The following is a 25,085-nucleotide window of genomic DNA, read 5'->3' as shown; positions in this document are numbered from 1 at the left end:
CCCAGGATGCGGCGGCCATTTTGGGGAGGCGCCCCAGGATGCGGCGGCCATTTTGGGGAGGCGCCCCAGGATGCGGCGGCCATTTTGGGGAGGCGGTAATTTTCCAGAAGCAGCTGGTGCGCTGTTTTTAATCCCTTAGGGGGTAGTGGTGTCCTGGAGGCTGTTACCTGAGGTGAGTGTGTGTGGAGAGTCCAGAGAGYGAGAATTGCTGTAAGGACTAGGACATGAGCAAAGCCACAAGGGATCGCTGTGCACTGTCACCCCATTTGGGTGCGAGGCAGCCCATGGGGAAGATGGGCTGACAGGGAGCAGCTGTTTCTCTTGAGGGGCTTCCTGGCCAAGTTTTCCTTGCACTGGTAACAATCTTGTCAAGTTTTTTTAAAAAACAAAACAAAACCCAAGGAACCCTACCACAGTCTTGCCAGATTACAGAACAGAAAAGTTGTATGGAGAAGAGGAAGGCTGGAGAGGTGGTTGAAGCAGTTGGCAGCATTTGTTTGATGGAGAGAAATAATGCATAGTAGAACTCAAAGGAAAGAAGTCCTCTAAAATGTAYGTTTTATTTCAGGACATTACATAACTAAGTACCTAAAATTTAGAAGAAATTAAAAAAAAATTTCAAGACAAGAAAAAATGAGCTGCTCTGTAGCAATTCTGTGTTTTTATAACAGGCTTGTATTTAATTTAAGTTAGACTCGAATCAAGATGATTAGCTGAATGAGAGAGTGAGGACTACTGTAATAGCATTATAAAAATAACAACATTAAACTGCTTTATTTACCTTTTTTAGACCAAAAGATATCAAATTAAACAAAACTTYTGATAAAACACTGAACTATTCTTTGGAAGCCCCCCCATCTTACTTTTAGTTGTATGAAGATGAACAGGCATTCTGTTGAGTGGAGAAGCTGTTGCTTTAAATGCTGTTTAAATTTCAGTCATACGCAAAAAAACTGTTAATAACTGTGCAACCTTATTTCTGATGATTTTGAGAACTCAAATCAGGGACTGCATTCAAAACTCTTTGAATGCACAAGGGGAAGAACCCTCCTGAGGAGAGCTGAGAGAATAAAGTGTAAGGCTTCAGTGAATAAGACACCAGCAAAAGGAGGGAAAGTTTGTGGCAGGAAGGCCCTTATGCTTTTTCAAACTGATAATGAGACGATGGGAACAGATAGCAGAGTGAAAAGAGAGGCAATGATCAGACAAGCAATTAGCTAGGAAGAGGTTGGAGGAGGAGTGGGGCTGAGCGTGGAAGCGGATATAAGAGGGTCAYGCTCCTGTGGCGTGTGGAAGAGTTGAACTGAGGTGCCCCACAGCTGTGGCTCCCCCAGTGCTCCCAGAAAGTCAGGTAAAATGCCACCTGTGATGCCGTCACATCTTTGCTTGCCCCTGCAACTAGTGTAGTCTCAATTTGCTTGTGTGGGAGAATATCCTTGAAGACATCTGCTGAACTGGTGCAGAACATGATGGTTGCTGGTTGCTTGCTTTATCATCATTACTGACTGTATAATATACCAGCTTTCCAGACACTATGCTACTGGTGTACTTACTAGAATGAGCAACATAAAGAAGTAACTGATCTGTTTGGACGGTGTTAYATTTGTATCCTTGTCTGCAGTAAAGTTCTGTCAGGTTTGCTGTCAGTAAAATGTGAGAGCTCTTCACAGTGCCAGAGCTGCCTCGCGCCCCTTTTCCAAGAAAGGGAAATACTAGGACCCCTACTGTGATGGGGGAAGACGGTGCCCTGCTGCTTGCAGGGGAATACTTAAATGCTCTCAGYTGGGAGTGTGCTTTCACTAGGTCTAAGTGGCACCAGCATGCAGGGAGAAGTCTGAAATWCAGTCACCATGTGCAGAATCTTAGTAAATAAGATTAGCTGAAAACCAGGCGGAAGAAACTTGTTCCACTCTTTTAGGGGCATGCTCTTCTCTTGTACCTGGGGATTCATCTGAATTTGGGTGAAATTTTCAGAAAACTCCTTAATCAGCTACTGTTTCTGTGTGTCCAGGCAATTTCTCTTGCTGGGTTTACTTAACTTTGTGGCTGCCTCCAGGAGGAAGGAAACAAATCTACTTTAGTCACATGAGAGCCACAATCATATAATTGAACTTTCTTTTATAGAGTAGTTGTCACAAATACTACGTTGATGCATTTCTTTCACTAGGATAAGAAATTTTGACTTGGGAGTTTATCTGGGTTTGTAACAGTATTAGTTGTTCATTGATGTGCAACTATGCAAAAAAAAAATAAAATAAAAAAATAAAAAAATCTGTGATCATTGACTGGCTTAGGACAATTTTAGACTTGGCAATCTTAAAATGGAGTATCCAGAGCAGGAATGTGCAAAATCTGACATTTATTTTATGATGAAAGAAAACTGAGGTCAGGGAGATGCATTTGCAGCGTAAGCAAAAATATGGAATGCTAGGTTCTCTCCCGCCCCCCCCCCCCCCCCCCCTCAACCTTTTCTTTAAGCTCATAGACTTCACCAATGATGTACATTTTAAGGAAGCTTAAGTGTCTCAGAGTAGCAGATGAGCTTTCTGAGCAAAGCAGTAGGGAGTAGATGTAGTTGTGGATCACCATTGGTTTGGAGTGTGCACTGAGAAACTGAGTGTGGCAGTGGAGAAAGAAGAGAAGGGAGAAAATAAGATTTCTACTCTAGTTCAAACTCCAGCTCTAGGTGGCAGTTTTTCTTCTTTGCCTGTAGGATGAATCRTGGAGTTGGCATTGCTGGCTGTAAACTGCTGAACTACCACTCATGGTAGTGTCATGGATCAACTAATCCAATGTCCTGCAAATACTAGGCCACTATATTTCACTCTATTGTATTTGACAGCAGGGCATACCAGCATCTGAAGATAATGGGAGACAGGGAACCTGCTATTATTTTTGGTCATTTGTTTCAGCAGTTTATCATTCTTACTGCTTAAACCTTTACCTAATTTCAGCTTGCTTCACTGTGATTTCCTATTTGAGTCTTGTTAGCCTTATTCTGTAGTATTTAGAAGCAGTGATACTGGATATTTTGTCCAAAAAAGGTGAAATCAAGGCACCTTTTTCTTTTCTGTTCTGTTCTTTTTTTTCTATTTTTTTGTCCCTTGGCTTTGGTTCCTGAAACCTCTTTACTGCATCGCCTCCAATTTTTAGAAGTCCTTAAAACATGACAAGATGTCTGCGTGCGGTAGTACTTGTTATAAGTCTCAACCATGCCTCAGATGTGTAGAACAACTTCTCCAGCTCTATTTACATCTCTCTTATGCAGCCAAGGAGCCAAGGATAATCCTGAAACTTGGCACTTATTTCAGAGTCATTGCTGTGCAATGTACAGTCCTCTGCTCTGGGGGTGTGGATAGTAGTTTCTAATCCTGGGCTTCTGACTTCCCATTGAGGTTCTTTTGCATTGACCCAGCCTAACAAGCATTTCAGCCCATTCTGACTGAATATGCTCTCATCTTCACTGTTTAAGCTTCTGATAGTCTTTCCGTTGTCCACTAGTTYTATTTGCAGGGATGTAATTTTTACCTCCAGACTGTACATACTGAAATGTATCAGAGGGGATTCTGTGGAATCCAGTAGGACTGACTTCTATTGAATGGTGGTTTATTTTTTTTCCTTAACACTTATTTCAYGTAGTCTGTTTTTAATCCATTAACTTTGTATCTTAGGGCTTTAAAAATCTTCAGAATGCTGAGTATAYTGCATTTATGTTCTTTTCTTTTTCAGCCAAACTTGTAATCCGCTCAAAGAAATGAGACTTCTTTGACTGTGCAGGACATGCTCACAGAAAGTAGGCTACAAAGACATTTGGAACGACTCTTCTATTTGAGAATTAAAACATTGTGGAATATTGTAAGTAGAAGAGACCCTAAAAGCAGTATAACTTTATCAGTCCTTTCGTGTTTCCAGATATCCATGCTGGTTAATGTTGGTAGCTAAGTATACTGAGCATATTGCTTAAGGAATTTTATACAACATTTTTGCTATCTCTGAGGTCTGTGCCTTTTGGTCAAATTTTACTCAGATCTGGGGATTGGAGCATAATATGCCCCCAGCTTGATCTGTTTTCGGTAAGTTCATCTTCCCTGCAGAACATGGCAAGTTTCCATTTTTAACAAAATGGACACTGTTTTACTGCATTGCTGGTCCATTCCTCATGAAGCTGAAAAATTAAAGGTTGAGTAAATTTGTYCTCCTTTACAAATATTTTTTCCTGTCTGTTAAGCACCTGCAATCTCAGACTGAAGAGAATCTGCATTTTAAGTTTTCACWTTTTTCAATCTCATATGTTTTTTCTGTACAGCTATTGGAAAAAAAAATTAGAACCTTTTTTATGAAACATGTTAACTAGCTGCAGGTTTGTTTAAAATCCACATATGAAAAAAGTACTATGTTATGCAACACAAAGAAAAGCAAGTATTGAAGTCTGAAAGCACAATCACAAGCTAGCTTTTCTCTTGCTTGCATATTTATTTTGTATTGAGGTAAAATAACAAGAATTCTTTCCAAGTCTCATGTCCCTTTTGTCCCTTTAGCAATTACTGAAAATATCAGACTTCAGAATAAAATTATTATGTATATGAAACAGTCGGTACACATATCTAATATAAGGGTAATGTCAGAGTTGTAATGACTGTATTGTTTCTTTTGCATATCTTTGCTCATGTGATTTATTAACCTTGATTTGTTTACTACTTGCGTTGTTATTTTTCTTGTATTTGGCTTATTTTTCCTCTGTGCCGTGGYAAGTAGCTAGAATGCTATCACTGCCAGTTCTGTTGCCTACTGAATACTTCAGAGATGAAAGTGTTCTTCAGCTGTGTAASTATCAAAGAAGCATGTGATCCCATCCTCATTGTGTCTACACATGGCTAACTTATATGGAGATTAGGTTGTTCTTGAGCACACCACAGTGTTAGTGTAAYGAGAAATGAAAAGAAAAATGGGAARAAGGAATTAGCATGAATGTCGATCAYCTTTTTTATTTAGAAATGGAATCATTTTTATTCCTTCTTTATAAACTTTTCTACTAGAGAACCAAAATTATACAGAGATTGCACAGTGGCAAAAAAGACTGTCAGTGGCAAAAGTTTTAAGCTTGTAATATGAGAAATAGAGTCAAGAAATGAACATTTACAGTCCTTATAAAAGCCTCCTTCGCCTTTAAGACAAAGCATGTAATTGCGATATGTAGCCACAAATATTTAGCCTTTTATATAATGGTACACATTCCTGATTTACCGGAAATTAATTTCGAGAAGAATAAGATACTCAATAAAACACTAGCACTTTAACATGAAATCAGCAACAGAAGCTTTAAACAGGAGTTATTTTACATCTTTCTTGCTGTATACTGACACCCTAAACATCATCCTAGATTCTGCAGAACTCCCAAGGGCTGTGTTTTTTACTCAGAACAGCACTTAAGGACATACTTACCTCTAAGCATTTATGTAGTTCTTCTGAAATCTGTGAGGAGTAGTCATGAAGTTAAGGACAGAACAGCTACAGAAGTGCTTTGTGTGATTTTGTTAATTCAAGAATAGAATGCTTTTAGTGTTGGGTTTTTTCTTTTCTTTTTCTTTTCTTTGCCATTCTGATGTAGACTCTTCTGTTTGCTACTCTCTCATGGGACTCCATTTTTATGTGGCTTTTATTGGATTAAAACCAAAAAAGATAATTTTTTTTTCTAGAGAAAAGGTAATACTTTCTCATGTKTATTGTTATGCTGACTTTCCAGGCAGAGAGGAACAACAGGGGAATTGTTAGTCTGCACGTTAACTCTAAAACTTGCCTGCAACCTCTAAATTTTTTAATGTATTCTAGCCTGATCCTGCTGTGCACTTTTTGACAGTGCTCTGGGTACAGTTGTATCTCCAGCTGCCTGGCATTGCAGGTTTGAACTTCTTTGCCCACACTAAGCCAAACTTTATTTTTCTTTCAGTGTTAACGTCATAGCAATTGAAGGCACGTTATTGCGCTACATGTGATAGGGTCGTCATTTGTATTAAACATGGTAGGTGTTAGGTATTTCTGCATGGCAAAATATGGTGTAAGCTAAAGGTATCTTAGCTGTACATGCCATGTTAATACAGTTACATTGCTTTTGGTGGCCAAGCCGGGTCCCTCAGAGCTCTCTTGACTTGACACTGTTGTATGCATATGCCCCAGGATGAAAAGGAGTCCTAGGGCGTATAATGTCACCCAGGAGCTGTTCCATTACCTTTTTGAGGCATTTGTACTTTACAGGTAATGTTTTTTAACCTATATAGCATCATAATTTAAGAAAGGAAAAGGAGAAGAAAGAGCTCATCTCATTTTACAGGTTGAGGCATGGAAAAATGAGCTCAAGGCCCATATCTGTTGTAGATTTGAGGACTGAATGCTTTCGAGTCCCGAGTTGTCACATTGGCCTCTACGTTGACCATTGCCTGAGAACATGCTCCTCTTCTGTCACAAAGCCAGAAGGTGTTGAACTGAGACCACTTGTGTGCATGGGCCTGCATCTTTCTCAGCTCTAATGAGGCACTGCACTAAACTGCTATTTTGCGGAACTGTGTTAGCTTAGATTACAGAAAAATTGTAACTGACAAGGATAAGCAATTTAGAAATGACTCTGTAAGTCTAGCACAGAAGATAAGTGTGCTCTACAAAATCTCAGAATTTCAACAGTAAAGCTAACAAAGAATGTAACTGGAAGTAGTTCAAAAGCTTGCAAAAAGCACTTCCTGTTGGTTCCTGTGGGTTTTTCCATAAAGATTTGATTTCTTAATTGCTTTGGTATCAGTGGACAATTAAAATTAAGAGACTGGGCAAGTGTGAGGACTTGCAGTCTTGAACAGTTGTACCTGTTGAAATCTATAGAAAAATATCCTGGATACAGAGGAAAACTATCTCAGAATGAATAGGAAAGTAAATTCACTGTTTTCGCTGTCTTGGAGTGAAATGATGACTATGGAGATGGTCTGAATCTCCTGCCTTCAATCCCTTTAGTAATAAATGAGCAAGAAGAAAAGCCATTGCCATGAGACAAACATCTGTTAACACTGTGCCATTAAGTTTGCTAACATACTCAGGAAGCAAAGCAATAAAAGATTTTGAAGTTGTGACCTTTTCTGTAATTGCAGAATGGGCTTTAGACTGGTTGTCTGTGCATGCTGCATCTTTTTCAGAGATTGCAATGTCAGTGTTTTATAATGATTCTTATCAGTGGAAAGGAGACCAATGAGCACATATGATTCTTGTATTGCTTTATGCAGGGGACTTCAGAAGGCTTGCAAAGCTTTAGATGCTTAAATGTAGAAAATGTTTTGAGTCAAAAGTTCAATTTTTTTGACCCCTTCCATAAACACGTTATTTCATGTAAGATGAATTAAACTGAAAAAAAAAAAAAAAAAAAAAAAAAAAAAAAAAAAAAAATCAGGACACTGTGAGCCATATTTTATTGGTGCTTATACAGTGTAACTCTATTGCACTCAATGCAGGCCTGTCAGCTGCAAGCTGCTGGAGCTAGTCCAAGAATACAAGCCCCTTTAGATTTAGGCTTGCGTTTGGAAATGGGAAGCTTGCTCTATAGCATCAGTTGTTCTTCCTTTCAACTTCTTAATTATAAAACATTCTTTTTTTTTTTTTTTTTTGATGTGAATATTTTAAGCAGTTCTATAATGAAACTCAGACGTGACTAGGTGTCCCAGCATATACTAAACCTAGCATATGGTTTACATTTCCTTTGGGCTTCATTGTTATTTCATGAAGGAAGGTAAGGGGTACTTCTGTGCATATGTAATTCAGATGGCTTAAATTCAGGCTTTTTTAGAAGTAAAAATATATAGTAATCTAAAATATTTAAAAATATATAAAAATATTTAGTTATTTCTTCGTGTATAGCTAGTAAGTCTGCTTTTTTTGTTTTGTTTTTTTCTCAGAAAAGTCAGTGAGAATTGAAATAGGCTCAAGAAAGCCAAACTATAAAGCATACATGGACATATATTGATAGCAGTCCCTGTGCTCTACTCAGTCACAAAGATAATAGAAATGCTTCACAATATAACCTGAAGATTTTTTTTTCTGACCCTTTGCCATTTAGGAATTGCCCAGCCTCTCTGGTAGATGTTCATTTATCTTTCCCATTTCTCTGTAGATTTTACATTACATTTTTTAGATACATAACATAGTACCCTTTATGTGTATAATGGAGATTTTTGACAGTTTCATATATACTGAAATCTTTCCATGGGGAAATGATTTAGTATAATGGATTTTATGTTGTTAGGATCAAAATTGAGCATATACTCTTGATCTACTTTGTACCTAGTCCTGTGAAAAGATTTCTTCCCAAAATGTCAAAAACCTTTGCTGTCAGCTCTGTATTTTCTTATTTCTTTCAYTTTCAGTACAGATTTTTTCACTGAAAGGGGGAGTTAAAGAATKATCTTCCTTTACAGCATCTTTGTGGTGGATGGCATTTAACCTTCTCTGAAGGAATTCTGCRAGTTGTGCCAGATAAGGAGCGTAAATACAGGAAGGAAACTAAAAGATCGGTTCATGTGTTCTTACCTGAGGCTCTGTTGAGTGTGTTGGCTTTACAGGAACAGTGGTCTGCTATGCGCAGGAGAACAGCATGAGCATACGGTTGTGTCTGTGCAGGGTCATCACGACCTCGCTGGGGGACCATGGGTAGACAAAGATCCTCCTGTTTTTCTGGTCAGATTAGAGCATAATGTCAAAAAGGCTATTTTTTTTCCTGAAAATTACTTTCACAAATGTTTTCACTTTGTGTTCTTACTTTCTGCTATATTCTGTGTAATCCAGAAAGAATCCAGAAGGAAAAGTAAGCCTGCTCATGAAGGTGTCTAGGGTAGTGCAAAGTACAACTGTACTGGAAAAAAAGGCTTGCTTCTGTCACTGTTTCTACTACTTGCTGGGTTTGAAGTTTGCAAAAGGTCTAACATGTCAAACTCTTTGGCCCTGCTATTGTGCATCACTTGAATAAATAAAAATTCTTACTTATTTCACATAACCCTGAAAGGATCATGGAAAAGAGACTCGTTTCAGTGCATAAATGGTAGGAGAAATCTGATAAGTCAGGCTTTCTTTTAGTTGTTTTTCAAAGATTCTTTTTTTAGTTTTTTTTGTTTGTTTTTTTTTTCTCCCAGTGGTGTTCTGGGAGAGAAGTAAGTTCCTGAGGAGGATTGGCAAGTGATCAGTATCCCCCCCCCCACCCTTCTCCTTAGTGCTTCTGCAACTGTAGGTGTTACTTTTCCACTTGAGGGCTTTCAGCTTTCTTTTAGCGATGGGTAGTTCTTGGTATCTTTTACCACTCAGCTGGTTTATTTCAGATAAAAAAAAATATGTGGAACTTAGTCCTTTCCAGGCATCGTCTGCTTAAGAAGCAGAATTATTTATTATTATTGCTGAAGCACAGAGTAAAGGAGAATCACACCAGGATCTCTGCTTAAYTAGAGATCAGTAAAGGATAGGCACTGAGGAGCACAAGGACACAGCCATGCCTTGCTGACCTAATGGAGAGTGTTAGCTCTGCCCTTKTTTGTGAGACAGTGTAAGAGCAAGAGAGCTGAAGCATGTTCTTAGTAGCATGAAAGAAATGCAGTGGTGAAATAAACTTGGAACAAAAACAAGTAAGCTAATGGCAGTGTTCAAGTCTGCTGTGACTTTTTAAGTGTGTGTAATGTCTGAGAATAGCATATTGTAAATGCAGGAAGATACATTATTTGGGGTTTATGTTGCAGTATATCTCCCCCTCTGCAGGAAGCTGACAATCACAAGCTCTGGTTCTGCAACTGTGCATCTATCTCACTGAGCCCTCCACTGGGAGCAGTGGTTGTCCCTGTCCTGCAGCTGAAAACTGGGAGTAACCGGGGAACAGCAAGTTGATGGAACAAACAGGTAGCACTGATTCAGCACAAGAAAATAAGCCTATGGCATTGCAGTCCTTACCTATAAATGTCGTCAAGGCTTTTGTAGTAGAGATGAGTTTAAAACTGGGTCATCTCTCTCCATCAGAGCCTGCTTTGTCTTTTAAATTTAGTTCGGTCTCAGATGCTTGTCAGCATGTGAGTAGTCAGAATGTAATTTTTGGAGGTGAGTGATTTTTAACAGGGAGAGAAAACTGGTTATTTTAGAACCATTTGAGAGAGACACTCTTATGCCAGTGGCTCCAAGAACTGGCAAGTGGCTTCCTCAGAGGAATGGTGAATTGTGGAAGCTAAACCAACAAATCCTTACAGGCTGTGGCACACGAATGCTACTAGTGGTGTTGATGTAAAGTCTGTGAACACCTGCAAGCTAATCTGAGCATGTGCATACACCCACACCACAAGCTGTGGCACCAACAAAGTATGTGATGGAATAATATGGTATAAAATTATTCTTGGTTCCAGTGATGGTCTAACCTTACCTATGACATTAATGCTTGTGGTTAGCACTGTGGATGTGCCGCCCACCCTGTGTCGTCTCTGTGTCCTCCCCCCCCCTCCCCCCTTGAAAAAAAAAATAAAGCTATGCCATGTTACCAGCTAAGCTTTTTATATTTTGCACTTGGGTTTGTAGTTTCCTCCTGTAAGGGATCATGTAAGGTGGCTGTAGTCCTCAATCTTCTCAGTGCTTAAATACAAACCCCAGTCTTCTCAGTGCTAAAAAATATATTTAATTTTGTGCAAAGACCTAATTAATATCTGTTTGAAGCACCAGGAGTTTAATTTCCCCCCCCCCCCCCCGCCGCCCTGCTGCCTTGGCTGTAGTTATTAGAAGTAAAAGGAAGAAGAAATTTGTTCAGCTGGGATTTAAAGAAGGAAGAATAGAATGGGAGAGAAAGATGAGAGGGGAGGAAAAAAAAGGCAGGCGTCTCAGGCAATAGAAACAATGGATGTAGGGTCAGACTTGCCATCATAACGATTTGCAGGCATTCAGTGCTGTATTTTAAGTATTGTGTGGGCAGGCTGAGAACTGGGGGAAGGGAAAAGGATGTGACAGAGGTAGAAAAGAAAGGAAGATCCAGCAGTGGACGTAAAGGGGAKAATTATGAAATACCAATCCATTAGTAGAGTATGATCTAGTAAAATTTTCTGTCCTTGGAATACAAGTGACTTTGGTATGGTAAAGAAAGGAGTRACTTTAAAGGAGAAAACCAGATCTCCTTTCTTATTTTTCCTCCTGAAATACTGATATATCTATATCAGTATGTTTTTGGGTTTCCCCTGGAAGCATCTACTTATACTAAAATGCTAAGAAAATGGTTTACTTGGCTTGTGTGGTAGATGGTAAAATGTGATGCTGTGCAAACATTTACATCTTCAATTTTATTGTAATACATTAATAACTTAAATTTTTCAGTGAGAGACAGTGGGTGGTAAGGTTGGGCTTAGAGGTATGTCCAAAGGATTTTTAACAGTCATGTTAGTTTCTCTTAGGGAACTCTGGGGAAGGTGGGCCAGATGCTTGCTTTTCTCTTAGTGATAAGGATTTGGGGTTCTGCCTCTAAAAGCTAATCAGGATCAGAGAATGTGACCCAAAAAGCTGTCAGGCTTATTTGTAATGGTAAAAGAATTGCATTTYGTGTTGTCAGCTTTTCATTACTTTTTGTGTCACAAGAATTGTTCACTTCAAATCTCCCATGTTCCTGACCTGAATTAAATCAGTCRAATTCTAGTTTGATGTAGTGTTTGCTAGATGGACCCAAACTATTGTCTTTTATTTTCCTTCTTTTAATGAAGTTAAAGTGAAGAAACAAGTGAATGCACTTTTTATAATGAGAGGGAGGAAAGTGTTTGTCACATGACCACAGAAAGCAATCACAGAAAGAGCAATTTTTCCTCACATCAAATAACCTCAACAAATAAGAAGAATATTTCTTTTAAAGGGAGAATCATCTCTAATCTTATTGTCTGTCATCTTCCACTGCAGAGCGCTCATCAGTAGCCTTCCTCAGCCTCTCTTATTTTATAAATACCTCTTTTCAAGAATTAACATATAATAAGTTAATAGCATACAATTCTGTGTTGAGATGAATTGTTAGTTCGGCTACTCAAATCTAAACATTTCCTAGCTTTGAGGAAAATGTTGTGCAGTTGCCTCTCTTGGAAGATCAAAGTGGTGGAGAAGCAATCTGTTGGTCAGTGTATTCATGACTTTCCTCTGTAGAATAGCCTCGCTTCTCTAAGGCTGACAAATTGATCTTGACATATTGAAAGATGGTTCAAATACAGCAACAGCTGTGAAGTGATAAGAAGTTTAGAGAACATGACTTATGAATGAAGATTGAAGGAATGGAGTTTGTTTCTGCTTAAAAGGATTGGCAGATGAGGGGGCTGAAGGGGCAGGGGTTGTATTTATTGATGTAAGTTGTTGTTGGAAATATAAAGTAATTGCTGCCTTAAGGCCAGGATAAGGAACAAYGTACTGAACTTTTGATGACATTTAGTTTGTTTCAGTTAGATAGCAGATAAAACACCATAATTTTAATGAAAAGGGTAAAGGATACCTAGGGAAGCTGTATAAGCTCTTCCTTTAGGGGTTTGTAGGAGCATGTTAGACAAGCATCTGGTGATGGAGATTTATTTGATCCTGTATTAGTGATGGAGTCTCTAGAAATCATTATCAGCCAATGTTTCTGTGGTCCAGATTATAACACAAATTTGGAAAATACAAATACTGTGAAACACAAATCTGACTCTGGAGGTGGACTGCGATTTAATGCCCTCTTCCTCTCACTGTGTTTTTTGAAAGCCCATGTCTTCTTAATGGGAGCCCTTGTATTACTGTTACAGCAGAAATCCACCTGAATAAGAGTTGCAGTTGAGGAGACTTCCCCCTGCCCCTTTCTTTAGCCCTTTGAGTACTTATCTGAGAGAMCTCTTTCAATGTATAGAGGTTTTGAATATCTCTAGCCACACCTTTTCTCTCCAAGTTTATGAAGGAGGAAAAGGAGAACTTATGCCGGCCCCACAACCAAAGTTTGCCATAGTTGGACTAAAAAAAAATAAACCCAAACTGATTTTTTTTCTGTTCATTCAGAAATTTTGTCCCTTAGTGGTTTGATGACTAGCTGAAAAAAAACAGGAAAATATTTTTGATTCAAAAACAGACATTGTCACCAAGTTGTCCCCTGAAGGCTTACAGAAAGCTGTAGTCTAAGATTAGGAGGTAATTGCGATTTCCAAATGAGTATGTCAAGACAAGTCCCTGCATTAGACTTATTTGACATATTTAAGTTCACCTTTGCTCCTGTGACTTTGGTCTTAAATTTGTTCTTCCGCTCTTTAGAAAAACATTCTTCCATTTCCCTGAAAGACGGARCCTGTCTTTTGAGATTTCCATGTATAACTTCAAACAATTTACATAGAAATGTCAAGGTAAAGCTTGCAGTTGCTTTACCTTGGGGGCTCACATATGGTAAAGAAAATACAATAGGAGCTGGGTAGTAAAATATTAGAGTTTATGAGCTCAAATAAGGATTTTCTATCTCACTAGTAAAAGAAAAAGCTTGATTTAATAATTTTATTAGTTATCTAGCATAAAATGGCTRCTGTAGAATGTGCTAAGAATTAAAAATAACCTATTTGACCTGTTGTAAAGCAAATTAATATTAAGTCTGTCTATTTTTCCATGTAATTAAGCAGTAATGATCAAAGCTTAATGCTTTTCTTGGAGATTAATGATGACTTTGAAAATTAATGGTGTGAGGTGAAAGCAAGGACCATTAGCCACTATAAAGTGTTAAGAATCCAGAAAACACACTTGGCTGAGTCATTCAATTTGTGTTATGATTATTTAAATACTGCTTTTTTCCTTACTGTTATTGTRTTGTTACTAGAAAACAAATAGTAAAATGTTTAAGTCATCAAGATTTAATATTTTCGTACTAGTCAGCCAAATAAGGAGTAGGTTCAGGTTCCAACCAGGGTCAGCCTCTGAGAATAACCCTAATGGCTGTTTCTGGCACTGTTCCCTAATGTCTCTACTCAGTCTTTTCACCACAGCGGATTCCTGGATTCATTACTGAGGCTTAGCCCAGTTGCTTTCACTCATGAAATCAGTCCTACTGAGTGATTAAAGCAAAACTAGCATATGGCGTTTGCAGTATCAAGGCCCATGCATTGCCTTCTCAGTGGCTGATAACAGAAACATACTGGCTATTTCACTCTACTTTTGCGCAATGGGAGAAACATTTGAGATTTTTTTTTTTTCTTTTCTTTAAGAGTTGCTCTTGGACAGTTAATAATGTTTTCAGGTCAGGTGGTGGACAGCAAAAATATTTCGGTATGTACTGGCCATTTGGGTCTTTGCTCTCAAGGAGCTGCAATGGAGTTTAGTAGATCTTTTGAAAATCATGTTCTCCAGACTGAGTTGAATCCAGCACTCACTGCAGTCAATAGCAAAACTGCTATTGAGTTCTCTGGTGAAAAATCAAGATGGAAGCACCTCTCCTCTCTCAATCCCTCTTTTTTCTCTCTCCTTACAATAGCACAAATCAGAAGGGATTTAGTTAGCATCGGTGGAGTTACATCTCAGAGAGGTGGCTCAAATCTAAGCTAATGCCAATTCATGCTCCACTCATTCTGCCAGAATTCACCATGGGAATACTGCTGTTTCCATTAGACATGCTACAAGAGAAATCTTTTTCACTAAGGCTTTTAAAGGGGGAAAAAGTCTTGAGATTTTAAAAAACTTTCTGAAATGTTTTACTTAAATTTTAGCTGTGAGGGGAAGATAGCCATCCTTTGCTCCTTAGTTTCATAGCTATTTGGACACAAGTATGTAAATGTTGTAAAGCATTTGCACTAACGTTTTCTTAGATGTTTCTTTCCACTGAGTGCAAGAGGCAAATTTAATTACTCAGTAACAGCCAAAAAAGAACAATATCTGCAGGCAGCTATAGTGGAAAAGATATCAGTATCTCTAGTATGAAAATGTCTGTTTTCATAACTGAATGCTGAATTCTCATCAGCCCTGTTCATGCACTTCTGCTGAGTGTAGATGCAAAGATTTGTTTGTAAATATTGGAGAAGTTAGAGAAACCTGTTTATCCACTTCTTTACTGCCATGATTCTAATTGAAGGGCAGAATAGATCAATATGCTTATCTTGTTTGGTTTCCTGCATAACACACAACCTAGTGCTTTGCAAAGACATTTATGTGGATTAGAGATTTTTTTCTGAATGAATTCTTCATTGCAGTTTCTGTTTCTTTGTATTTTGGTTGGAGGTTGAGATAATGGGAAACAGTCAGTAACCTGTTACAAAAAAAAAAATAAAATAAATAAAAAAAAATCCTCTGTTATTTTGGTAAATATTACTTTTTTGTGCATACTTAAATGCATTAATAAGAACGCCAGTTTTGGCAGACACTGAAAGTGGGATAGTACTAAAGTCATGTTTTTTTATGTAGATTGCATACAGTGGGATCCTGAAAACATTATGAATCTCTTTGGTCACAATATGGATATCAAGTCTCATTAATAATCACATAGCTTTATTTGCTTCAGGATTTTGTTTTGTTGTACAGCTTTCTAATATATTTTTTTGCACAAACTGTTTTATGTCAGTCAATTCTGATGGTATCCCTTTAAGCTTTAATTTATGTTCTTTGTGGCTCTCTAATGCAGCATACAGCAATTGCTGAGAGGTTTAACAAGTGTTTTCTGGAACTCTTTGGAGTCACAGAAGTAGGCAGTAGCATTTTACTTCAGGTTCATAATCCATTTTTAAAAGCCTGCATGCTGTCATCATGCTCCTTTTAACAGTAACGAAAAGCTGAGCCAGATCAGTAGCTGGCTTTTGTGTTGCTGGAAGGCAAGGTGAAGAGCTCAGGGCAGTCTGTGCTGTCCCGAGGAGTCAGGGGCCTTGACGGTGGCATCCAGSGTAAAGTGGATAGTGGCTATTTCCTATTGCAGAGTGATGTACAGTCTTGCTGCTTTATTTACTATTTAATTTATAAGCATTGCTAGTATCATAAATGTCCGTAGAAGCAATGTGTGGCCAAAAAAAAAAAAATCATCTGTATTAAAAAATACCTCTGTCTCACATCAGGGTAGAACTCCAGCAATGGCACATTTTCTTGCAAGTTATTTGAAAAATGTGAGTGTGTGCTAGCCAGATCTATCTGTATTGTGAGTATGGTACATCGTGCTGCTTTGTTCTTGGGCGTTCAAGTGCTTAGCAAATGCTGCAAGCCCTGTGCCGCAGAACAGCGGGATTTGAGGAGCGCAGCAAACTTTCTTCTCTTTAACACTGAGTAGTACTGGGAGGGCCTGGAGAGTCTGCAAAATTTAGAGTTGTCTGGCAAGAAAATTTGCCACATTATYCCTCCATTGCTTGATTTCCTCCCTCCCCCCCCCACCCCGGCTCCATCCTCATCTCATCCACCTTACTGCTTTTAGCCTACCAAGTGTGGCTGTTGCACGGCTTCACAAAAGCACTGCTGTTTGTAACCTTACTCTTCAGTCTGGCCTACACGTGTGCGTTTGCATGTAATGTGGCTCAGAGAAGATACAGTTTCCTAATAAAAGAAATCCAGACATCAGTTTAGTCTGCAAGTCACTGACTAATCAAGCTATGAAAAGTAAAAGGTAATGCATAGAAYGGTGCAGAGCAGCGTCCCACGTGATGGGGAGGCAGAACGCGGCGGAGTCAGAATGGTGGTGCTGCCGGGTTTACAAAGTCGCTAATACCCATAGCTGCTCCCATCTGTCCCCAGACAAACGAGCACCACTACCACTGTTGTGGTGGAGGAGAACAGAGTTCACAGGGAGCAGCACAGAGACTGCAGTGACTTTCCTGTGGAGGGAAGTAAAATCARGGCTTGTGCTAGAGAGCCAAGCTGTGGGAGATGGGCCTGAGCAGACCTGGTGCAGCTGCCTGTTACTCAGATGAAAAGTTTGAAGGTTATTCGGTGAATCTTGGCACAGTCTGTCYTTCTAGGTCTTACAAGATTTAACTTGACTTTTCAAATCCCTAGACTGGCTGCATTTTAAATACAATTAATTAGGTTGTTGTGTCACTCTTAGGCATAACTGCTAGGTCCAAAACAACTTTGCATTTTTCTGTCACTGGAGCTTTGTACAGTAACAGCTCCAGAGAACATTATGCCACAGAAATGCTTATGTTCATTTTCTTTCACCGCAACTGTCATATTTCAGCTTCTCTGGGAGTAAAATCAGAGGTTTCAGCTCCTCCTGTCAAGCACCGTAACATGTACCCTTCTAGACTCTTCTCAGCCCAGTGGTAAAGCAGTGAAAGTGCTACTGTGCCCCCAAATTACTATTTTGCAATTGTACACTGTGGGGAGGGAAAGAAATTATACTTGGTTGTCAAAAACTTTGGTGTGTGTGTGTGCATGCAGCTCATTGCTAAGAATGAATAGAATTTCAGTGAAATCTGTGTTTTAAATACAGTTGAGATAATGTCTTGACTTCTGTGGTATCTGCGCCATTACGTGATGGTAAGAAACATTTAATTCTGAAATTTGTAATTTACTAGTATTGATGGTAATATACAACTGCTTGCTCAGTCATTCACTGTGTTGGGAAATGCAGAGACAAATGTGCTTTTTTCCCTCAATCATTATGTTACTGTGAAATATAAAGACAAATTTATCCAGCTACTTCAAAAAAAATCATTTTCATGTTGAGTCACATGATTTTTCCTACTGTTAAGTTTTATCGCAGCAGTTTCTACATCAAAAACTTAATGGAAGTTACTATGCAGTTTTCTTTTTCCTCATTTAAGAAAGAAATGTAACAGCTAATGCTCTTGGTGGTTGCAGTAAGTGGAAAAAATGAATGTCAGATKACAGTATTTTGAACCTGCACAATTTCAAAAGGAAAAGCTAAATGCACTTCCCATTTCCCTATGTAGAACAGATACCTTCCAAAATGCAGGAAAAAATGCTTGTACATGGTATATTTTGTTTCAGGTAGTTCTGTGCATGGGAGAAGCTACTGCTAGTGGGGTGCTCGCAGCAGATGGGCAGTCTGAGAAGGGAGATGGAGATGCCCAAAGACCATATGCTTTCTGTCTGGGTCTGGTGCCATGTACTGTGATTTGTATCATCTGATTATTGCAGATCATTATAGAGTGCAACTGTCTGCTGCCTGCAGTAACACTTCAGCCTCACTGTTATCTCTGATTCTTTCCAGAATTTTAAACCTGACTTCTGCATGCTACTTTAAATGTTAATTTTCATGGTTAGGAGGTGCTTTGCCATCCTTCTTGACCTGTTTTTCCCTAGCAGTGAAATAGCATTGCTTAATGCTTCTGCCTCGCTTGGGTTGTTAGCTAACAGTTACGTATTTATAAATGGTTTTTATGCTGCAACGAAGCTAAAGAGCTGAATTTATTGGATAGTATGTTGCCACAAACTTGAAGAAACAAGTACATCTCTGGGAAAATGGCATGGCAATCAACATGTTACCTCAGGGAGGAATATCGGAGAGGTTTATGCGTACTTTGTAGGAAAAAATTAGGGGAATGCTGCAGACAGTCCTTAGAAGAGGTTTTAGTAATAGCCCTGCAAAGCTGGAACCTTGTCTTGGGCAGAAATGGCCTCAGTGAAGTATCTCTAGTCAGTTGGCAGGGTAAAGATAGAGGTGACACTTTCTCCCTCTGTGCGCAGGGTCACCACCAGTGCGTGACCTTCTGGGGCATGAAGAGTTGTTAATGCAATCTGTGCTGCTGGCTGGAGAAGCATCCAAGCCTTTCTTTTCTGTCTGAGCAGGATGTTTGCTTCTAGGGCCAACTGTGCATATGTGGAGCATTAGCTCCCCTTTTAAACAGCACAAGGCAAAGGGAAGAAACTGAGGCATACACACAGTAGTCGCAAAATTGATTATGGATATTCTTATGCTGTCTGCATTTTCCAGGTCAGGAGTGCTGACCAATTGTTAAGTTTCAGTGACCGGTAGCAGTGTAACGATGGTGTTTGTTTACAGCAGTGAGGAAGTCGTGTACAGGAGGGCTTACCTTTGCTTTCTGCCCGACTATATGGGAATAGTCTTTGTCCCAGCATCAAGAACAGCTTCAATTTCTGCATTCCAGAGAGAAGAAATCCCACTACCCTTTCAATAATAAACTACTGGCAGAGCTACAAGACTGCAGCCTTTTACTTCCACGCACACCAGCAAGGCATGTGTGTTTGGTAGGAGCACGTGGGAAGGTTTGTATTGCTGCTACTTGCAATGTCTGTGCTACTAATGCAGTTTAAATCRGATGAGCATTTGGTACAATAAACTAGTCATACAGGGTTTGAGAAAAATACTTTTCTGCCTATTTAGACGCTCTTTTTAGCATAAACTCTCACTGAGCAAATTCTGCACTTGCTAATCATGTATTCCTGCTTAAAAGCAACTGAAATGACCCTTAGTCCTTTGAATGTAGAAGGAGATGCACACGCAACTGTATGCTTCATTAGATTAAACTCATTAAATTCCTTCCCCAGTATCCTTACTGTACCTGCAGTGGAGTTTGCTAAATAGTAATTGCCCAGTATCTGTTTTTGTCCAAAAGAACTATTCTCTACAGGAAGGGGAAAAACTCATTTCTCGGGTTGTTTTAATTCTCATTGCATTCTTCTGCCAGATTTTGTTTTGGGATCTAAACAAAAAAAAACTAGATCATGGAGAAGATAAATGGGAGACAGCTATCCTGAGGTAGTCTTTGGTAATGCCATGATGCAGCATCAGCTGCTGGTAGTATCCAGGGGTCAGAGATGRGGGCAGCTCTTGACTTTTCACTGAATCTTACAGATAAGCTACAGTTTTGCAGACAATATCAGTGTCTGCTGTTCTTTCTACTTGAATATATTCCTTTCTGCCTTTTAAAGTGCAGGTGCCTGTAACTATTGAACTTCCCTTGAGCTTTTCTTTTTGTTAGTTGATAGTTTTCTTATTCGCTTCGTTTTCAAGGCCATATTGCTTTCAAAAAATGTGACTCCTCAATGAATTAAATTTTATGAGCTGGAGGCACTGTTGACATAATAGTCTATTAATATGTGAAATTTATTGTGGTCTTTGATAGTAAACTTTGAATAGTGCTCATCAGGTCAGAAATCACTAAGTGTATTGAATGGGTCCTAAACAAGCAAAGGCTGTTAAGTAGAAACCTTTCTTAATGATCAGGAGATGCAGCCATTGAGCAGAGCCTCTTTTATGGTGGCTGTGTATCTAAACTGATCAGCAGCTGAAATGAAACCCTTGTTCCCTTATACTGAGTGCTTTAGTCAATTCTGTCCATTGGTCTTTTTCCCATACAAGCCAGCTTTGTAATTTTCCCAGTTACTTCTCTCTCTTTTCGAATGATCCTCCTCCTAACCCCCTAGCATCTCACAACACCAGAGGCTACAAGCTCAGGGAGACATTGGAGAAAATACTGATTAGCATCTAGATGTATAGGATACAGTCCTGAAGCTTTTCACCCACTTTTTGCTTGGATAACTCTTAAATTAAATAACTTCAGAAAATCAATTGAAGGTGTAGTCTTGGAGCATTATGGCATAAAGTTATTAGTCATGAGCAAAATCCTAGCATCTTTTTTTTCAGGCTTCAGACATTAAAGATTCTCCTTGCTTAGAGAACTGGAACCTGCGCTGACACTGTCAAAAACTGACAGGTGTTTGTGAAACGAGGCAATGTGCAATTTTTTATCCCTCGCAAATCCTCAAAGGAATCTGGTAAGACTCTGCAGTGGTGCTTACCTCTGCTTTCTTTAGATTGGAAAAGGAGAGATTTGGTAAACTCCGCTTGCAGTTTCTGTTGCTCTAGGATACTGCCAAAGCTTATGGCAGGTGGCCTTCTGGATAACACTTGCAYGTGGGTGTCTTAACATCTCTGAAATTAGTGTTGCAGTGTTAATGCTAACCCTGCTAACATGGTGGTAGGTTGCATCTCTCAGGAATGCTGTCTACCAATGTTGTGGAAGTAGGAGTTCAAACGAGTGCAAAGGCCCCATGCAAGGATCTGTACTGTTTAAACCCTGGACTGCAATAGTTTGAGAGCTGTGAGCGCATTCATATTCCATGTAGTGTGTCCTGGAGCTTTCCTGAGCGTGCCCAAGCCTCCTAGGCTCTAGGACCTTTCTCTTTGCTATCTCTTTTTTTTTGTGTGTATTTATTTTCTTTCCTTCTCTGTTTAGATCTTGGAGATTGTATGTCATAAAGGAATAGAAACCCACTTGTGGCCTGTAAGTACTCTGGCTTTCTGCTGTTGCTGGTTTCTGCAGCCACTGGCCATGTGTGTCACAAGACAGGGATATTTTTTGGAGAATATGTTTGCAGAACTGGAGCACTTTCATGTATAGAGAAGTAAATATTTGCCTTTTTGTGGGAACTGCAAGTATACTACTCCTAGATGTGCTGCAGATTTTATTTCCTACTGAATTACTGTAATGAAGAATAGAGTAGTATCATGCTCATTTTGAGGAACTAGGAAAATGGTAGATCTCAATTAACGATGTCTGGCACTGATTCCTTTTTTTTCTTGGAGCCTTTATAATGGGCTAATAGCATAGAGTAACTTTAAAGAGGGCTGAAGCTGCTTGAGGCTGCCAGAGCAGTATGAAAGAGATTTAATGAGACCTGAGAATTAGTTTAGTATATGCTTTTCATATATAATCCCATCTTGATCCCTTTTYTTCTGCATCAGTTTAGTCTGTATCTAGAAAAGTGCAGTGTTTCTGAATTATAAGCCTCAGTTGCTAAAAGAGGTAGGAATAAGAGAGACTGTGGGCATCCAGGCTGAATGCACGGTATCACACTTACAATGTTACTAGTGAAAATATAGAGAGAGACTGAGAGCTTATATGAACATTGACTTCTCACCTGAAACTGATGTTTCCATGGGACACTGAGCACAGTTAGGGACTACTTTGTTTTTGTTAAAGCTGACAGCTGCTAGTAATGCAATGGAGCTTCTGATCTTTAATGTTTGGTAAAAAGGAAAAACAAGCAGTTTAAACTGATCATCTTCCCTTGGAAAGTTATTGTCTACTACTTTTTCCAGTAGCAGCAAATTTAAAAGCAAAAAAAAAAAAAAAAAAAAAAAAAAAAAAAAAAAAGCAGCAGCATGGGCTGCATACAACATCTTTCAGAATATAACAGATCCACAAAAACTTAGTTTTCTTTTTCTAATAACCTAAAGATGGAAATTAAACACCTAAAGTCAGTTGGCCATAGCATGATGTAGGTTTTTAATCACAATTCTTCACTGTCTTGGATTAGTTCTGCCTGAAACCCCATGGCTGAGAAGTACACCAGCATTTTGCATGCGATTCCTTTTCAACTTGCTCTTAGGCTCATAGTCCACTGAGGTTTTCTAATTAATTAGTAATACGTAATTGRTTCTTGCATATTTCACTTGAATTCAGACGTATACATCACAGGAATTGTACAAAATCAGGTTGTGTGGATCTCTCTAGAAATTTAGGACTCTAACATTCCAGATAGGTGCTAAGTGAGATTTTCAGAATCACTCAGGTATGTATCTCCTGTTTGAAAACAGTTTTGAAAATCCCGTTAGCATGTACCTGTCTCATTCACTCTTCGTCACTGTTTAAAATGTGCTCAGGGGGTTATCATTTATACTTTGAAGTTACTTGAGCACATTTATGCAGTGTTAGCACTAAAGGACAGGGGAGAGGATGAATAAGGACAACAAATGTTAAATAATTTGTAATTATATATGATGCAAAGATTATCAGAGGCCTCTYTGAAATCACATTATGTTGGAGGATTTGCTTTTTCATTATTTTTGTTACTCCATTGGTTAAGAAAAGTGACCCCAGATGTAAAACCAAGTGCAGTGGTGCTTCATCCTTGYACTAGTTCTAGTCGAGGTTACGCTTACAAGTGGAAAGGATAAAACCCTTGTGCCAGTGACTTCAGTGGAGGCAGAATTTAATCCTTGCTACCGGGAGCAGCTTTATGATTGAACCCAGTAGGAATATCCTTGATAACTAGTGTATGCTGTTTCAGTCTGACATTTAGCCATCTGAAAACATCAAGACCCTGATAATTGAAAACTAAGCTTTAATTTTCAATTTTACTCCTTTAGATTATGCTGATACATCATCTTCTGGGATTGTTTATGGGGTATAATTTAATAATGTTATTTTTCCACCTGTAAATTATACAGTAGTTATATTAAAATGGAAGTATTGAGGTGAAGTTGCCTTGCTTATAATTAACTGAAATGATTTTGCTGTATTTATAGTTACTTTAATTTTTTCACATAATGCTAGTAAAGTCTAGAGCTTTATTATCAATTTCAGTATTACATTATTCATATGCTAAGAAATATATAATTTAATAATATTTTCTCTCATGTTCTATTTTCCAGTTTCTTTGACTAAATCCCTATGTAACCCTATTACTTGTGCTCTCATAAGTCTTTCGTTCACTTTGCATTGGTCTCTGTTGTATTGACAAAGACTCCTTTAGCACCATATGTAAAACCAGGACATGACAAATGGGGTGCCGTATCTTCCATTWAGATATTTGGTGTTAAAGTGCCAACTCTGTGCAGGTATAGCAAGATTAGATTTGCATTTTGTTACAGTGCAGAGTGTTTCTGAAGTCAAAAGGGATCAAATTTCTCTGCGAAAGAACTGTAGGAACCTCCATTCAAGAGTTCACAGAAGGCATGAACACTGACCCCGAAATTAATGTTGTTCATCAAACCCTGAATTTCACCACTTGTAAAAATCAAGCCATCTTTCGTTCCTGCATTTTACAGGTATGGAGTTATGGCTTTAAGGTGGGGTTATGGTTTTAAGATGTCAAGAGCTCTGAAGACACAAAAGACAACTGAAATAACATAACATGTAGGTCCTTCTTGGCCAGGTATCTCGGTGTCCTGTCTACATTCTTCCCATGTGTGCTGTTTTGGGAGACTGAGTGTGACAGAGTTACATCTGGGGAAAAGCTACTTTGAAGGCCTGACACTGAGGATTTCYGAAGAGAAACTGGATCTGGAATTAATGTTGTTTAAAGGCTATGCTGGATTCTCCAGGATCTCACCCAAGCCTTTCACTGTGCACCAACGGCATGATAGGGAACGGTATGTGTAGCTCCTGTTGACGTTAACACATCCACACTGCTGACGTGGAGTGTATCCCTTCATTACTTTGTGCTGCAAAGTTTAAATGGAAAATGTCAAGGCTGAAAAGTCAAAAATGTSCGTTTCTGCACAGTGAGCACACATGTCATTTGTCTATAATACTGTTACTGGACAGACTCATATTTAAAARTGCTTCACTGCTCTCTTCTGAATCAGTAATATGAAAGAAATAAAATGTAAAAATGTCATCTCCTGATCATACAGAGGCAGACAGAAGCTGTGGGCTCGCTTGCATGCCTTGTGGGGAAGAATAAGATGAAGTGACACACTTCCATATCAATTTTCCCAGCATTTAATGTAGTCCAAAGGCCATTGTTGCAGTGAGTTTTCCTATCTTTAGACTTTGATTTCTTTCTCTAATGGCTGTACCATTTACTTCAGAACAAAGAATACTTTGTGGACTTCACATTTTTAGKTTGTTTTCATTGCTTATCCTGCAGTGTGTGGATGTAAACATCAATATAAAAATTGTGCTTAATAGTTCAATAAGAAGTTAGTCCCAGAACTCACTSTCTCACTCTCCTCCAGTTTCTTTCCCTCCTCCACCACTATACATCTGGGGCAGGGTGCTAGCCCTAATCTTTGAAAAGGAGAGAAGGAAAAAGCTGAGCTGAGATGCTGCTTAAAGTAGTTACTGAATCAGCTGTATGCAAGCCCACTTTCACAAAGCCCTCCAGACAGTGAGTCCAATAGGGAGGTGCTGGCAGCTCAGGCTTTGAAGTGTGATTGTTCTCTTGCTTCAGCAGGAGCTTTTCTCTTGCCCAGTGTGTAGGGAATATGTGTTTAAACAAGACTCTGGGAGTCCTCTAACTTTCAGTTGAAACTGAAGGTGGCACATGCCTGTCTTACTTGATTTTTTTTTTTTTTTTTTTGCACAGAAAAACACTTTATGCTTGAGTTTTCTGGCACCAGTTCCTGTTGCTTCTGAGAAAAAGTAATAACTCATTCTAGAGGTTAT

This window comes from Rhea americana, unplaced genomic scaffold (genome assembly GCF_003343005.1).
Source record: "Rhea americana isolate MKP2758 unplaced genomic scaffold, rheAme1 scaffold_179, whole genome shotgun sequence".
Classification (NCBI taxonomy): domain Eukaryota; kingdom Metazoa; phylum Chordata; class Aves; order Rheiformes; family Rheidae; genus Rhea; species Rhea americana.
The sequence above is the reverse complement of the archived record's forward strand: the minus strand, read 5'-3'. Positions refer to the sequence as shown.